At 46.4% G+C, this 18,743-nt stretch overlaps 1 protein-coding gene across 1 annotated transcript in view; it reads right to left on the bottom strand.

The window, feature by feature from the left end:
* Nucleotides 1–18,743, bottom strand: part of ZSWIM6 (zinc finger SWIM-type containing 6) — a 527,701-nt gene that overhangs the window by 192,728 nt on the left and 316,230 nt on the right. The gene's annotated exons all lie outside the window — the stretch shown is intronic.

Below are 18,743 nucleotides of genomic sequence, written 5' to 3'. Positions count from 1 at the left end.
TCAGACTGCTGCTGGGCTGCAGCTGCCATCTCAGACTGCAGTACAAAGGGGGCCTGGTGACCACAGAGGCCCGGCTGCAATAGGGGCTTCCGATAAGCCCAAGGCTGCCCCATCACCCCACCCTTCTAACAAAACAGCACACCACCCAGAGGGGCCATTGGGGCTGACAAATACATTGCGGCCTGAATGGAGGACTACCTGAAATGTCTGGCAGCCTGCACACTAGGGGCTCCACCAGAGCCGTTTAGCTTCCACCACCCATGTTGCTGTCCTGGACACCAGGGGACCGACAGCCAGTCAGTAAACATTCTTGAGGGCCCTGGACAACCACAGAGCTGCAGGTTAGTGGTGGTGGGACAGAGGGGCAGGGATGGCGATGCTGCGTACCCATTTCGCCGTTTTTGTATGGTGATGCGAGGGCTCAAGACTAATGTGAATGTCCTGGAGGACACATAGTAGGATGAAATATCCCTTAAATGCTGTACTAGCTTCCCTCTCTCCCCAAATTTCCACCATCTACTCTGTATGTTGTGTCCTGGTGCCCGGAGACAGATGTTTGCTGATTGGCCCCTCGTGAGGACTAGAACATACTTACTTCCCCTTGGCACTGGATAAACCTCCAACGGAAGGATTACCTCTCTCACCCCTCCCCCCCCACTCACCTACCCCCCACCATCCCCTCAACCAGAATACTGCAATGGGAAAGATGCTACCAGACAAGAAAAGCTGTGGCTGACAGCAACTGGGACTCCAACCTGGACCAAGCAGTCACAGCTTACTCCACAACCGCACCACTCAAAACTAGTCTTTAATCCATGAACGCAAATATGGACAGTCACTGCGTGACTGGATCAACTAACAAAATGGATGGACCAGCACTGTCCGAATGGCCCAAGCGGAGAGAAAAATCTCAGACCTGGAGGACGACTTTACAGAAAGCAAATCCAAACTGGTGCCAATTGAGAAACGGTCCCTAGCAGTATCAATAACCTAAGACCTGGAGGCAAGATCACTACGCAACGTCAAGATAGCTGGTAGAGCAGTGTCCATGAATACCGGTAAGATGGCCAGGTTTGTTGAATAAATTATGGTTGACCCATTTGGCCGAAACAGCTTGTCCTTCCCCTTACCCCCCACCCATCTACCGAGGCCCATGACTGTGCGAGTTATGAATTTGAGACCGGACACTATCCTGCAGCTGGCTAGAGGACATGGCCCAATGCAATATCAAGGCTCATCGATTTCTATTTTCCCATCCTTTACTATGACCGGTACAGAGCGCACGCTGGAAATTCGTGGAAGTAAAGTGCACGCTGCGCAACTGCAATGTGGAATATGCCATTTTATACCCTATTTGGCTGCATGTAGACATTGAGGGGAAAGCCCACTTCCTCGGAGGTGGAGGTCACTAAATTCTACAAGACGTTTAGACCTAGTTGGAACTCTTCAAAGTTGACTGCTGGCTTACTATCCCATTCCACAAGTACTTGCATACTTGACACCGAAATGCGCCTATCCGCAAGAAACAATTTCACTCGGAAATGGGGCTCCCAAAGTTCTCTTCATATAGCAAATACTCATGAGGGGTTTTTATACTGTTGCACCCGTATGTCGCATTTGACTACATCACCATCACGCCGATATAGACTAGTGATCCTAATAGGCTTCTTGGAAAATGTAAAGCCGGCACTGGTAAACATGTACGCATTAAATATCTATTCACCCCATTTCTTTCTAGCTATTCTCCCCATTCTGCGACACTGAGGTAGACCGTATGCTGTGGGGAGGGGTTTTTAATGTAGTGCTAAATCCAGACATTGATTGCCCAGGCAGAGTATGCTCCCGCCATACACTTGGTGAAAGTATTGCAGGATGTCAGATTCTTTTTGGGCTCTGTGATCTCTGGTGACGGGAACATCTCTCTAGTAAAAAACTTCACACACTTACCACTCAACTATTCCAGATTAGTCCACTGCCTGTCTGCACCAGATTCAGGGGTCTGGTTACAGTCATTGTCCATCTACCACATACCCTCTCAGAGCATTTCTGTCAGCCCCGATGTACACATTTCTCGCCAGTCCATCAGGTATGCTTGTAGTTTTTCGTCCCTACGGGTAAGTTTCATATATGCTTCTTCGGCTAGTGACCACTCTCACAACTTTAAGCCAGACTGGCAATTCCGGGCCTCTCAGTAGAAGGTGCAGTCTTGATGAGAAAACTACCTTTGGGATTGTCTAGGCCCAAAGAGGTGAAAACAGTTGCTGAAAATTGCTGGGTATGGCGCTCACTAAGCTGCAGAGTGGAAGCCCCCTTTTTATACTCCCAATTCCTTCCCACCACTCACCAATGAACAGGTGAACAGACAACCCTACATTAGAAGCTTTATCAGAGTCTGGTCACTTATATGTGAATGGACAGTTTTACACTGCAACAATTCCAAGCTTGCAGGAACCCTACAACCTTAGATATTTTTATATATGCAAGACTCCACAGCAAGTTTGGGAAAAGATCCTGGTCTATACGGAAGAGCCAACTGACTTTGCCCTGCTGACACACCTGACAACCTTTTCCAATACAGATGGTTGTTTCTGCTATAAGCCAGCATGTGACCGAACCAAGTGATTGGGGCAGTGCCAGGCCAGGGGGCATGGGATGACAATTTGGGTGTACCCTTATAAAAAAATGCAGTGGTGATACTATGATGCTCAAATGGGACTAAAATCCCTAAATTATAGACAAGCTTTTACATTTCACCTATTTACACAGCGCCTACAGTACACCAGCACTGTAAAGATCCTTCCTTCTACCATAGCTGCACGTGCTGTGGAGCATGTGGGCTTAGTCCATTTGGCATGGGAGTAGTTTTACCTCTGCTGGCTCAAATGACAGACCATTATCTGCTCACTCATAACAGTGAGTCATGACAAGGACTCTCCCAAAAGAACCAAACGTTTCACAGCAATGGCACTACTCTTGGCCAAACGCAGGGTCACAATGTACTGGGGAAGCCGCAGCACTGCCGAAGTGGGTGAGTGGCTGTAAGATTCTACAGTCTGCAACAATCATCAAACGTATGCATTGATGCTCCAGATTACCTCATGGCCAAAACACAAGGCCCCCCCCTCAAGGATTATTTAGCAGAACGAGACACGGGCACCCAAGAGGCTAACCATAGCTATGGAGGCACCCCTACACTGAAACGGTCTACTTGCCTCAAAATACTACTTGAGAACGACATGACTATTTGCAAGGAAGAACCCGGAAATGGAGAGTCATAACAGAGGAAACTGGGAGCCTGCTATGTCTGAGACTGGAGGTGTCGTGCTATTTTAATTTGAAAAGAAAAGTCCATTGAATACACGATTACGCTTCAATGTAGACCAATACTTGTATTATGCTGTAATACTGATTAACTTTACTTGCAAACTTTCGGATCACCAATATGACTGTGGTGATGTACTAAATGAAACACGTTTGATAAAAATAAGATGGCACATGCAGAACATAATTGCTTATTTCATTCAATATTTCACTGCCTGCCAAATTTGCTGTCTCAAAAGGTCTCTAAACCTTTTAATCCTGGATGTGATAGACTTGCTCTGTTTTCACACATCTTGAAAACTGATAAAATACAGTATTGTAGAATATATAAACCTATACATTCACAGAGATCGGTTGATTTTTAATACACAATGCAGTTCTAGCTCAAAGGACACTGCTTTTTTTTAACAAAACATTTCAGTCATGGGATTAAGTACGACGTAAGCAAAATTAGCAAAAATTAAAATTCCAGTTAATGGAAATACAGCCTGGTCTTTTGTCACGTGAAACTAAATACATAGGGAATTTGGTTACTTGTCGATAAAAAAGGTTGCAAGTTGATAACTCCATATTTTGTGGAGTCTGGAAATATTTAAGGATTTACAGCCTGATTCATGTACAATCCGTTTTGCGTGGCCCTAATAGCGAATCATAGCGACTCGCTATTGAGGACACGCAAAACGGCATTCATGTAGGAATTGCTAATGAAATAGCGATTCCTACATGTTCTTTATTTGCGAGTAGCAATTTGCTACTCGCAAAAACTCCCCATTCATTCCTATGGGCCAAGAGGCCCATAGGAATGAATGGGGAGTATCCCTTATTTGCGAGTAGCAATTTGCTACTCGCAAATAAGATAGCGATTTTAAGGGTGCCAGGGGTGTCCAAAGGACACCCTGTTGCACCCCTAAAAAGCACATTTGAACAGGTGTTGCGCACACACCTGTCCAAAGGACATGTGTGTGTGCAACATGCAACTTAGAAAAATGCTTTTAAAAGCATTTCTCTGAGTTTTTGCTATTTACCGACAGGTCTGACCTCTCGGTAAATAGCGGCCCCAAAAGTCCAAAATCGCTATTTTGTTTTGTGTCATGAATAGCATTTGAGGAATCTCTAATAGAGATTCCTTAAATGCTATTCCTCGCATATTTGCGACTTCTTAAATAGCGATTTTTGCATTTGGTATCATGAATACCAAATGCAAAAATCGCACTCGCAAAGGGCCAGATTCTCAGAATCTGGCCCTTTGCGAGTGCAATTTACCTACATGAATCAGGCTGTATGTTACTTACCCTGTAAGCATCTGTTCTTGGCATGCAGTGCTGTGAATCCACATGATGTGCACACTCTTGCCATCTAGTGTAGGCTCCAGATGTTTGAAAGTTGTGTCTTTGAAGTCTTTCGAGTCACAAGGCAATTGTGCAATGGATCGAAGGGTGGACCCATAAGTCTTGTTAGAACAATATTGAAATTCCATGCAGATGGGACCCTTGGTGGTATCACGCTTTTGAGGACTTCCATAAAAGTTTTAATAACTGGCACTCTGAACAAAGATTATTTTGAAGATAGGCAGCCACTGCTGCAAGATGTAGACCTATTAAGTGTGAGCAAGGCAGAAGCATTGAAAATGCAAGCAGTAACAAATCAAGTTTTGTAAAGATGTATTGAGTGGATCAATCTTTTGGTTATAAAAATTTCTGGAGCCAAATCACCAGGTTTTGCTTCTTTGGGTTTTGTGTCTGATTTCGCCATGGTTGATGTGAGGTTTGTCGTGGGAATCTACTTAAAGTTATAGTGTGGTGAAACATGGTTAACAAGCCCATGTAGGAAATATCAGAATGAGGGTGAGAGACCTCTGCCTGAGCTTTGAAACCAGAAATGGAAGCAGAGAGGCAGAAAATCTTAGGCAAAAATTCCTGATCAATTGACCTACAGGGTATGGCCTTTGGATAGGGGGTGCGGGAACCTGGAGTAGACGTTTGCGCATTTTGCATTCTCTGCCACAAAGAGACCTATTTTTGGAAGTATGGGAGGAGGACTTTGGGTGGAGCTTCCACTCCTGGACTGGTTACAGTATCCTACTGAGGAGGCGGTCAAAGTCATGGTCTGTTCCCAGTATATGTTCCACTAACAGACTGATTTTGTGATGGTGTATGTAGTGATTTAGAGGCCTTCAATCTCAAATAAACCATCGGGACCTGTCCTTTTTAGGAATTGAGAAGTACAGGAAGTAAACCCCTGATGCTGGGTAAGAACTGGCTCTATAGCTTCTTTGCGTAATAGAGTTTGAACTTCCTGTTTGAGCAATTGATGTTCCAGAGAGATTGTGGGTGCGAGGTGGAATACTAGGAAAATTGTTGATGACCTTCAGGCAATAACCATGTTGGATAATGTCCAACACCCACTTGTCTGATATTATTGACTACCAGGTGGAAAGAAACTGCTGTAGTCGACCCCAGACAGGTCTAGGAAGATCAGGAGGTGGTGGATCTGCTGTAGTTTGAGAATTTGCGCTTTTATGGACATTTTAAACAAATAGGGAGTCTGGTGGAAGATGACTTCTAATAACTAAGATTGTGCAGTTTTATACTTTGACTACCCTAGGGGTAATAGGGTGCATGATCTTTAAAAATATAATCTGTATGGCGCATTGTTGGACTTAGCCCTTCTGGCAGGTTCACCCCTAAACTTTTTGCTTTGTACTTATGAATTGGTGGTAGTGATTTTTGGGTTCTGCGCACTTTCACTGTGTCCCAGTGGAAAGTGCGTGCGCACTTTGAGTGCATGTGGTGAGATAGGCCTGCCCTCCCATAGGAATGCATGGGGAATGTATGTGTCCCTGGTAGTTCCTGATGCGTGGGGTGTACAGGCTCGAGTGGTATATGCGGACTCGTGTGATTGAATGCTTTGCAATGATGTATGCGGCATGTATGTGTCTAGTGTGGAAGTGCCACTTCCAGACATGGCTATGTGTGTGCAGTGAGGGTGCTGGAGCGTGATTGGCTGGAGCTGGCTGGCATTCCAGGCTCCATGAGTATGTACGCAGTTGATACACAAACTATATTTAAAGATCCTCTCAATAGAAGACATCAAATCGCTCAAATTAACACTAGAAAAATCTCTCCGCATGGCTAAATTCACATGAGCTATGTTTATAAGCGATTATATGATTCTTGATTGTACAGAACAATACGTCATTTACTATGTACCTGTTTGTTTCCTATATTTACCCTGTAAAGCGCTCTGATACTCGTGTTATATAAAACCTTTCAAATAAATAAATAAATGAGTCATGATGGGTCTGCCCGGTGGTGAGTGTGGAGATTAGCATGCTGATGGCTGGGGAGGAGTGCACCTGTGTCTTGAATGGGGCTGGGCTTTTCCCCACACAATGCTGGCTCCGCCCCCTGTGGTGCGTCTAACAACCCTAGCCTCCCTAGTAAATGAAAGGGGTGGTTGAGCCATCAAGGGTGCTCCAAAACCAGCTGCGACTGGTTTCTCCCACACCCTGCACCTACAGACAAAGGAATTTACAGTATAAGAAGGGACTGTGTCCCCTTACAATTTGTTCTCTGCCAGGATCCTGCCTGAGGGGGCTGCTGCTGTTGCTGGGGTCAAGAGGACCGCCACTTGGATTGTCTCCCTGCCTGGAGACCCAGTGAGCTGGCTCTGGGCCCAGCCTTGCCCCCTGCCTGCTGCATTTCTTGAAGGAATCTTGCTGTACTTTTGGAGCCTCCAGCGCCTGGAAGCACTTTATTGATGGCCTGCTAGCGCTCAGAGCGCTTTGCTTTCCACTTATAACGCTTGGGAGCGCTGTATTCACCTGCCTAGCGCTTGGGAGCGCTTCATTTCCCTGAAGCGCCAGGGAGCACTTGATCTTGGGGCCCCAGCGCTTAAGAGCGCTTTATTTTGTCTCTAGCAGCTTCCCACGACGCATTTCGAGTGAGGAACCGCCAGTGCCCACCCGGCATTTGCCCCGGTGATTTGCCGCTGTTTTTATTTTTTCTAATTTAACTCGAGGGAGCCCACCCCTCGGTTAATTATTCCCCAGCCTACGAGTGCCTGAAAAGGGCCGCCGCGCTGCCCGGGAAGTGGTTGTCAGGCCGGCCAATCAGAGCACGGCCCGACCGGAAGTCCCGCCCCCGCAGCCCGAGAGAGGAAGTCGGAAGCTGCCTGCCGGGGCTCCCATGTGAAGGGAGAGCCCCGGGAAGAGCGAAAAGGAGCCCAGCGTCTTGTCCTCGGCGAGGCTCTCGAGGGTGAGAGAGCCCCGCCTGCGGCCCGGCAAGGAGAAGAGCCAAGCTCCGGCCGAGCAAGGAGACCTGGTGAGTGGGGCCAGGGGTAGAGGATCGGGGAGGAGGGCGCGGGGACACATTGTCGGTGTCCGCCCCCCCTGTAGCACGACCTCGTGCTAGTTATTGTGGTGAAGCCACGAGGGCTTCAGGGGCATTTCTTTGAGCCCGAGAGGCTCTGGGCAGTTCTGTCTCAGAGTCCCCGTGAGGGACTCCCACGACACCCCAGTTGTTACGGAGCCCGAGAGGCTTGAGGGCATTTATTTGTTGAGCCCTGCGAGGCTCCCCGCATCAGTAGTTCGAGGCCCGAGAGGCTTAAAGGGGGCATTGGTTCCTGTACTGACCCCGAGAGGCTCCCACGACCTGGGGCATTCTTTATCAGAGCCACGAGAGGCTCAGGGGGCACAGTTGTATTTCAGAGCCCCGAGGCTCTCAGCCCACATTGTTGGTTGAGCGCAGGAGAGCCAGGAGGCACGCTGGTGCCCGGCTCGAGTTCCCAGTTGCCCAGCACTTTGTGGGCAACTGCTACGTTTAGGCCCCCCCGACACAGGGCGTCCTAGCCCTAGAGAGGCCAGTTGGCCTAGGGACTGCCACAGGTGGTGGCTTATGGGATTTTTGCGCAATTGTGTGTTCCTTGCACTGCTGAATGTATGTTTATGCATCATGTGTTATGTTCCTATGCTTATACCCCTACAGGTATTGTAATACTTAGGTGGCTTTTCTCCTAGTGCAGGTGGTGCTAGTGAGGTCCTGGTTACCAGTAGTTACTGGTTGTGTGCTACAGTGATTTACATTCTATGTTCTATGTTCTATGTTCTATGTGCTATTTCTAAAAGTGCTGATTCCTGACGGTGGTCCAGGTCTTGTACATATCCCCTGTAAATTCTGCCCGTGCCTGTTGGCACATTGTAAAGTGTGTGTTTTTATCTAATGTGTTTTGGTGTAATACAAAGGCTATTTTTATATATCACCTTATGTGGAGTTTCCTTTGTGGTGGGCCTTGGGTGTTGTTGCTGGGGTGCGTGCGCAAATACTTAACTTACATCGCCTCCAAGTTTAGCCTTGCTGCTCGCGCCACGTTACCTAGAGGGTGAGCAGGGGTTATCTTGGCGTGTAACTCCTTTGCCCTGACTTGGGAGTGGTGGTCTCTGACTGACTTTGGCGAAAGCCCTGGCCAGCCAGGGATCCCATTTCTAACACGCATAATGCCTTTTCACATTGGAAGAGATGGTAATGTTCTATGGGTAGTGACTAGTGTGTCAAATAAAAAATCTTCCATTGATTATTTTTGTAGCTTTACCCTATGGTATGCTGCTATATGCTACGGATATGATGAAGTATTGTCAGGAGACAAGGGTTTGGCAGGTTATAGGTCCGGATCGGTGTCCCCTGGATGGTCGATGTCATAATCTTGCTCTGAAATGGCCTCCTACATCAGGGTCTGTATGTGGAGAATCAGGAGCTATAATGTTTTAAAAGATTGTGAGGTGAATGATGTACAGGTGATAGATGTATTTGAGATGAAGGAGGAACAGGGTGCAAGTGACTGGTAGCTTTGTCCTTTTTCTTCCTAGTTAAGGGTATTGGGAGATCAATGTCCTGTTGGAAAGAAGTTTGCCTCTTAGAAGGCATGGACGCCGCCTTTGAGATTATGCGGCCAGTCTCTGGGTGTATATAGATCCTCTTGTTTTGGACAGTCTTCTCTGCATGCTCTCTAAAATTAGCTCTAGGAGTGTTGTGGGAGCAGATTTCTAGTTTGGTGGCAAAAGTTTCGAAACTGAATCAGTTTTCAGTTTTCACTTTCAGAACCAAAACAGTGGAAGCAGAACGTGAGACTGCGCGGAGCTGGAAAGCTTCACCTGTGCTCTAGGTGCAGAGCTGGAGGGTGGGGCAGCCAATGCTGAATATCAGTGCTCATCAGAGCCAGATGGCAATGGTGGCCCAGAAGCCTTTTGTTTTATAGGAACTGAAGGTTTGTGTGGGCAGGTGAGAGCTTTGAGTACTCACAGCACCATGACCTGGTAGAAGATCGTGCGACTCTAAATCAATATCGAAGTCAGAATCTGGAACCAAAAAAGCCCCTTCAGCTTCGGCAACTGAAGCTTCCAGATGATCCTCTTTTGGTTGTCTGAAGATATTGGGTGTGTGCTCGATGTCATGTCTCAGCATCAGAGTTGTGCCCAATGGTATCGCAAGGTATTTTTGGATGGAAACGACAGACTAGCCTCAATCTTCTTTGCATGCAGGAGATGGGCACAGATTACAGACCTCATGAAATTCTATCTGTAGGTTCCTGGAACAGCACTGAGGGAAGAATCTAAATGGAGTCAGTTCTATCTGCACAGCATCAATAGATTCAAATGAGTGGAAGGTAGTCCAGACAGGAGTCCCAAAGGCCACATTTGGATTGTTCCGGCAAAAGAAATTCCAAATTCCAATACGCTAGGGATGGGAAATTTGTTCGAAAACAATGCAGACGAGGGTAGAGTGGATTACACACAGAGGATCCAGAAAACTGGAGCGTTGTAATACATGTCCGAACCCAATAGCGGAAAGAAAACTAACAATGGAGTTGATGTCCATGAGCACTATTACCAAAAGGAGGAGTCACCTTCTCGGGACTCGAAATAAGTGTCAAAGAAAAAGAACTTGCAAACATCCGGACTCAAAACTAGAAGGCATGAGTATGAAAAGCATGTGCATCTACAGCCACACATCTCGAACATCAATTTATTTTGGTAGTCAGGTGGAGCCAGTATTACGGCATAAGCCCACAACAACACAGTATATTGTAGTGCTATTCAGATTAGATTTGACCCCATAATAGTTGCATGTACTGAGGCTTCTTTGTATTCTTTTTTTCTGTACACTGGCTATTCTTCACTTGGTCCAAACGAGGGTCACGTGTCAGACAAGTAAAATTTCAAGCTGCAAAACATTTGTTGAAGGTAAGCAACTAGTTTCTTTTGAAGCATAAACCAACTGTGTATATTCATGCTGTGCAAAGATTTGGAGAATTCCACCCCATTTCAGTCTAGATTGGATAGCTCAGAATTTTTTGCCTTAGTTTTGACAAAAAAGCATGCAGACATGCTGCACAACCCCCAGGCTTACAGCCTTCAGGTAGGCAAACACTACAAACAAATTACAGGTCATTAACTACAAATTGCACTGACTGCAAATTTTCTCTCACTTAGGACAATATTTCAAGAAGTATGCTTCAAAATGTATCGAAAACGATAATGTTTAAAGGGTCATGGAAAAGAATTCACTGAAACATGCATTTTCATAACTGAGTCACGATGCAGGATACAGGCACATGCAGGGAGGGGCACAATGGCGACACTCACACCGGTCAAAGTACAACCACACGCTAGCTTGCTCGTACAGACCGGACGTCATGAGCGACCCCGGTCCATTTATGCTCTGGCCACGCCCAACCGACCCCGTTTCATGGCTTGATTGGGCATTCTCATATCAATACAAATTCGAATCTTTCCTGGCTGCTTCGGCTTTTCAGCTATTACCATGGGTGACACCCACGGTGTGGGACCTGTCACCTTTTCAATCACCCCTTGTTGTTCCAGCTTTAGGAGTTCTTGCTCTACTGGTGGCTGGAGATGAAAAGGAATCCGGCGTTGCCTTAGCGCTACCGGTTGTACTGCCTTATCAATATGCAACTTCACTGGTGGTCTTATGTTCCCTAATCCTTTAAATAGTTGTGGGAACAACTCCAGGACGTTGTCGGCTTGGAGTGTCTTCACTGCATTTACAAATGCAATCAGGTTAAGGTCTTCAGCGGTATGACTTCCGACAAGTATGTCCGCTTCTCGTGACTTCTTGGTTCTCCGACTTCACCTGGACCAGCATTTTTCCTTTCAGGGGAAGTGGTTTCTGGCTTCCGTACGTTAAGAACTTAATTTTGGATGGGGTGAGTAGCGGCCTTGGGTTCAGGCTTTTGTAGGGTTGCAACCCCATTACGTTAACTGTCACTGCAGTGTCGATCAGGCCGGTTACTGAGGATCCGTCAATCTCAATGTTGCATTTCGGCTGCGGTAGTAGTCTTTTAGGTCGCTTGCAAAAGACACAAAATACCATTCTTCGACCTCTTCTGTTGAGGAATCATCTAGGCGTGGGTTGTGTTGATATGAAGTCTTTACTGGCCGCGACGTTGTGAGTTCTTCGAGCGAGAGGCGTCTTATGGCTCCTGTCAGTGTTCTCTTCCCTGGGTTGCCTCTGCCTCGGGAACCTCCTCGACACACACTCGCGAAGTGATTTGTGATGCCACACTTGGAGCATGTCTTCCTTCTCGCCGGGCCGCTCTCGGGATTATGTTCTTCTCTCCCGCAGTATCCACACAGTGTCCTTCGCGTTGTTCTGGTGGGCCACCTCCCTCGCCCACCCAGAGATGGTTTGCTGATGGCGTCAACTCGCTCTGTCTTTACGCTGACAGCTTGATCAGTTTGTTGGTGAAGGGCAGTTTCAATTGCCGTTGCTCGGATATCGGATAGTTCGTGCAAGCGAGCAAGGATCAGAATGTCCTCTAGGGAGATGCGCGACGGTCGAAATATGAGTGCCCGCAGTGTCTTGTTGGCGGCAGCCTTGGATACGTTTGGTTTGATCATCTTCTGTGCAGGGGCTCACCAGTTTTGAGGCGTGCATGAAACGCGTCCATTGACTCTCCTTCTCTTTGCCTGGCTCGTCTGAGCTTGAATCGCTCGTAATGAGGGTTGAGCTGGGGGTCAAAATGGGCGTTTAAAGCTCTGACCGCTGCAGTCAGTGGGCTAGTCAGTGGGCTCACCAGTGTTCGGGAGATGCGCAAACAGCTTGTATATTTCATCTCCCACGAAGGGTAGAAGAAGTGATCTTTTAACTGCTCTGTCCATTTCTCTTGTTGCCACGAAGTAATTATCGAGACGTCCAACCCACACCTTCCATCTCGGTGATGCAGTAGCTGGGTCAATTAATTCACTGAATGGAGGTAGTGCGTGGATTTGGGAGTGTACTGGAGGTGGTGGTGGTGCTGCCTGCTGTTGAGCCGCTGGAGCTGCTGTGCTTGACATGGCGAGTTATCTTGTGGCGACGGCCCTTTCGCTGACTTTTCAGATTTTTTTTCTTGTGTTGCTTTTGCCAATGCTTGTTGGTCATTCGGGTGCTGACCCAGTTGCACTCGCCAATGCTTGTTGACGTGGGTCCTTTGTTTCTGCCAGTCTTGTTCTTGTACTGACTGTGTGCTGCCTTGGCCGTTGTCTACATGTTGGCTTTGCTAGTGCTTGTAGCTCATTCTGGGGCGGAGGAGATCGCACTTGCCAGTGCTTGTTGGTATTGGTTTCCCTATGTCCTCAGTCACTGTTCTTGGGATATCGTGTGGTGAGATATGCGTGTTGCCTGCTGTTCGTTTTTTTGTGTGTTTGTTTTTTGATTGTGGGACAGCCTGCTGGCTGCACTGTGCTTTCGTGCGCTTCCTTCGCGCTGAACTGGGGATCTGTCGGGCCTCTGGTGCTTCTGCGCATGCGGCACCTGTTCCGGCGATGTGAGCTATTCGGGGACACGTCACGGGCCCTTTTCTTGGTGCATGCAGGCACTCCCGGTCTATGGCAAGTATTTTATACTGGATTTCAATGCGCGCTGCTCCCCAGACATCCGATGCTGCATTTAGATGCCCCTACGCTTACCGCCACTGCCGTCAGTCGGTGCAGACTCTGCTTGCTTTTCTTGTAGTGTGTGCGGCTTCTTCTGGATGCGTGTTTCACCTTTAATCCCACCCTCGTCGCCAGTGTCAGGATACAGGCACATGCAGGGGGGGCACAATGGCGACACGCACACCGGTCAATAAAGTACAACCACACGCTAGCTAACTCGTGCGGACCGGAAGTCACGAGCGACCCCAGTTCATTTATTGATGCTCTCTGGCCACGCCTGGCCAGAGAGTGCTACATTGTTGGGTGGTACTTCCGGGGCTCTGTCCAGAGGGAGCAGAGCACTATACCGCTACAATATGGTTAAACAACCCTTGTTTGACTGTCCATGAGACAGTGCCCTCACTTCATGTTGCTCCTCGTGTTAGTATAGGAGCTCCTAAATTACTTAATCAATTGGGTTTTCAATGCTCAATTCAATCACAGCCAGCAGATATCATACTTCCAAACCTACAAGCGTGAAAACTGAATCTGAAGGTTTAGACTACAAACGGAGGCATGATGAATTTACGCTAAACTTCTTAGCAATAAGTTATACTTGTCCACCTATAATCAGCCCTCAAAATAAAAAAAATTCTAGGCAAATCAGTAAAGGGCCAGGATATGAATCTAGATTAGATTCATCCTGTAAAATTAGTGTTAAGAATTCACACTACAAGAAAGGGCCCAAGGCAAACAACAGCATAAATAGACAGAGGAATGCAATGGCCACCCAGAACATATCTCCAACCTTGAAATAACGACTTTGTGCTCAAAGGGGATTAGATTCAAACGGCAAAATGTTTAACAGCACTGAACACAGAGCAGTTTTGAAATAATGAAGGAGACCATTAAGTTGTAAGGAATACATTTCAAACATTACTTGCAGGTTCCTTGTGAGCAAATAGTTAACAGCAGAAGGAACTGCAACAACTTTAAACAGTTTGGTAAGAAATCATGCTAAACAATACTAAAACAATCAGAAGACCTCCCTCACAAAGCATTGAGAATAAAAGTAACATTCTGCTTTACTTTGAATTGATTTTTATAGTAAATACCTAGAAAGCGACACTGAACGGTCCTACCACCAGGAAGAACCATAGGGAGAACGTGTGGAGTGGGTTCTGAAATAGCCACAAAGTCATAACAGCAGTATACAGTACTGCCAATGAAATCGTTAATTAAACAAATCTGAATGCTCATAAGACTAGAATTCCGCCAGAATTGCATTGTCGAGGGACAGGCTGATTAAGCTAATCAATTCAGAAGTTCAAAGGGCTGGCTAGGTCAGGTAAGCAGGTGGTAAGTAAAATGGTGCCCTAATATAACTTTGCTCTATTTACCCGACTAGTTGAAACCCCATCTGTGGTGCAACTGTTCAAGTAGATTTTATTCTTAAACTGAAAGGCTCTCCACAATTCTGTGCTGAGACTGCAGAAAAAAGGTGCATGGCATTTAAAAAAATCATGCTAGTTCGGGGTATGGATGTTCACATTAGTATCTAGGTGAGAGAAAACTATTTACACCCTTGAGTTGGACAACTAGGTACGGGAGATCTACATGTATAAAATGAAATTGAGTATAACCTGAACATATACCTCCATCTAAGATGCATTACATTTACGGCTTCTGATATATACATATACACATATATATATATATATATATATATACACAGTCTAAGTGGTGGTGGTAGTATATATATATATTCACTGAAAAAACCATAGGTTATAGACCATATATAGTTAGGAATTAGCATTTACAAAACCTTGAAAATTCACTGAAAAAACCATAGGTTATAGACCATATATAGTTAGGAATTAGCATTTAAAAAACCTTATTTTACTCACACAAAACCATTGAAATTCCATATATAGTTAGTTGCACTAACTATATATCGCGCACCCGCAATCCACTGCTGATCATGTCACATATTACATCATTCATGACATGGTCAGTGACATCACTGATGACATCACTGATGACATCTCAAATGACATCACTGATGACATCATCCAGTGACTGTGTTTCTGTAAAGTTTAAATATGTTTTAGATATTGAAGAATGAGTAGATGTATAACTGTCTGGACGAAGGATTTAGTAGGTGCATGACTGAATGTGTGAGTGATTAAATGTGTCTCACTGAGTGCATGGGTTAGTGACTAAACTGTCTTAATTTGTGCATCATTATGTCTGCTGTTCTGTAAACTACTGACCGATGACATCCGAGCCCTGATGGACAATGGAGAAACAGTGGCCCTCATCCTCCTAGACCTCTCCGCGGCATTCGACACTGTCTGCCACCGCACCCTAGTGCAGCGCCTCAGCGACGTCGGAATTCAGGAGAAAGCACTGGAATGGATCATCTCCTTCCTCGACGGAAGAACACAGAGAGTCCGCCTGCCACCGTACAAGTCAGAGGCCTCCGAAGTCATCTGCGGCGTCCCCCAAGGATCATCTCTGAGCCCCACCCTCTTCAACGTCTACATGAGCCCCCTCGTGGCCATCGTACGCAAACACAACCTCAGCATAATCTCCTACGCCGACGACACCCAGCTGATCCTCTCCCTGACCAACGACCCCGCCGCCGCCAGAGCCAACCTGCACGAAGGGATGAAAGAGGTAGCCGAGTGGATGACGACCAGCCGCCTGAAACTGAACTCAGACAAGACGGAGGTCCTCATCCTGGGCTCTTCACCCTCCGCCTGGGACGACTCCTGGTGGCCACCCGCCCTGGGCACCGCACCCAAACCGACAGACCACGCACGCAACCTGGGCTTCATCCTGGACTCCTCCCTCTCCATGACCAGACAAGTCAACGCCGTCTCCTCGTCGTGCTTCAACATCCTGCGCATGCTACGAAAGATCTTCTGGTGGATCCCCACCGAGACCAGGAAGACCGTCACCCAGGCCCTCGTCACCAGCCGTCTGGACTACGGCAACGCCCTATACGCCGGTACCACCGCCAAGCTCCAGAAGAGACTCCAGCGGATCCAGAACGCCTCGGCCAGACTCATCCTCGACATCCCACGAACCAGCCACATCTCCGGACATCTGAGAGACCTTCACTGGCTCCCCGTCAACAAAAGAATCACCTTCCGCCTCCTCACCCACGCACACAAAGCCCTACATGACCGAGGCCCGAGCTACCTCAACAGCCGAGTCAACTTCTACGCTCCCAAACGCCATCTCCGATCAGCCAACCACGCCCTCGCCGCCGTCCCCCGCATCCGAAGAGCGACTACAGGAGGAAGGTCCTTCTCCTACCTGGCCGCCAAGACCTGGAACTCCCTCCCTCCCAACCTGCGCCTGATCCAAGACCACCTCTCCTTCAGGAAGAAGCTGAAGACCTGGCTGTTCGAGCAGTAGCGGCACCCCCCCCCCCCCCAGCGCCTTGAGACCCTAGGGTATGTAGCGCGCTTTATAAGTGTCACTGATTGATTGATTGATATGATTAACTATATGGGTTATTGATTGATTGTCCAAGTATTTGTATGGGAGACTGAGTGTGTGTGTGGCTGGCTGGGAGGTGTGTGACTCCGTGCAGATCAATGTGTACTTGTATCAATGATTGTATAAGAAAGTAAGTATGTGTTACTATATGTTTGAAAATGTAAGGTGCTCTATGTTTAACTGTATAGACAAGAAAATGGAAGTGTGATTGATTCTTTACAGGACTGACTAGGTGTGTGAGTAACTCCATGGATGAGTGGCAGAGTGTGAGTGTCTGTATAGGTGTATGAGTGCATATGATAGTGTTGTAAAGATGAGTGATTGTATGTATGAATGATTGTATGGGTGAATGAGTGAATGTGTGTGTAGACGTAGGAATCAGTGAGTACGTATGTAGTAACTAGTATTGGTGTGTCAATGGTTTCAAAAATTATACTCTGTATTTAACACTGGGTGAAACAGAGGTTATATTAAAATGTGAGGAGATGCATTGTATTGTCACATGAATGATATCATCAGTGATGTGGTCATTGATGTCAAATGAGATGTCATCAGTGATGTCATCAGTGATGTCATTTGAGATGTCATCAGTGATGTCATCAGTGATGTCACTGACCATGTCATGAATGATGTAATATGTGACATGATCAGCAGTGGATTGCGGGTGCGCGATATATAGTTAGTGCAACTAACTATATATGGAATTTCAATGGTTTTGTGTGAGTAAAATAAGTTTTTTTAAATGCTAATTCCTAACTATATATGGTCTATAACCTATGGTTTTTTCAGTGAATTTTCAAGGTTTTGTAAATGCTAATTCCTAACTATATATGGTCTATAACCTATGGTTTTTTCAGTGAATTTCAATGGTTTTTTAATAGCAAATATCATAAGCTGTCGAATGTCAAGTACGTGGTAAGTGAAAACATTTTCGTGTTTATGCACACTGATCTGCTTTGAATGGTGCCCCCCCCCCCTCATTTCTATTAGGAGTACTCTCTCTTTGCAGATAGTGAAAAGGTAGTTAACGCAGGCCTTTGCCCCCGTTGTAATCCGTCGTGCCTGCTTCTCTCTCCATTTGATTGATTGTTATCCAAGTATTTACTGTTTTAGAATTAGTTCTCTTTGGTTCATTCTCTATTTACAAACAAACACAGAGTCGCAATACTCTGTTTAGTCTTTGCAGATAACGAAAAATCGTGTAAAAAAAAAAAGAAAAGGAATCGAGCAAAATCAGTAGGCCACTAATGGGATCTCTTTTTGACCTCGCTAAAATAGAAACATTAGGAAAAACCCCTCATGACAAATACAAAACTAGTGAGATGAACTGAACTCCACACAATGATGGCTGCAAAACAGCTCGGCTCCGCCACCCACCCCGCCCAAAATAACGATAAAGAGCGGCTGCCATGATTGGTTGCGGAATGGCCACAACGGAGCTACTAAATGGTGCTGCTCTCATGCTAACCCCAGCTTCGGTCTGAAACATCCAGAAACACTGTAGACTACCAATTCGATCAGTTCCGGTAGCGCCCCAATGTAACCCGGTAGAGAAGAACTAGCCCTCCCCTCTTTGACTGATGGTTCTTGTTGCCTGTCCCTTCTGTTGTCATTTAACAGAACTATTTAGCCTGCTGAAAGGGGTTGTGTTTCGACCGCTGGTTGGTGGAGACATTTTGACTATATTCTGGACCTGCGTTGTCGCGTAATGCGTCATATGACGCGCCGCGTTAGCGCATCCGGAAGTCATCCGGGGCGCGCAGCGCGTAACGTAAGCATAACAAGTCATGTGACTTGTTAATAAAACTTTTCATTGGTTCATTTTACTTTTCTTATTCTAATGATGAAAGCCTTGGTCATATCACCTAAAAATTACGCTTTTAATTACTTCCGAACATTATTTTCTCTTAAATATATGTTATAATGTTCCAGGCTAATGTACTTTCCCGGAAATTTTACAACTGTCCTGCAAGTAAAATATATTCTTTTTTCGAGAAAAAGA

The sequence above is a fragment of the Lissotriton helveticus genome, chromosome 2_1 (genome assembly GCF_964261635.1).
Source record: "Lissotriton helveticus chromosome 2_1, aLisHel1.1, whole genome shotgun sequence".
In the NCBI taxonomy this organism is placed as follows: Eukaryota; Metazoa; Chordata; class Amphibia; order Caudata; family Salamandridae; genus Lissotriton; species Lissotriton helveticus.
The sequence above is the reverse complement of the archived record's forward strand: the minus strand, read 5'-3'. Positions and strand labels throughout refer to the sequence as shown.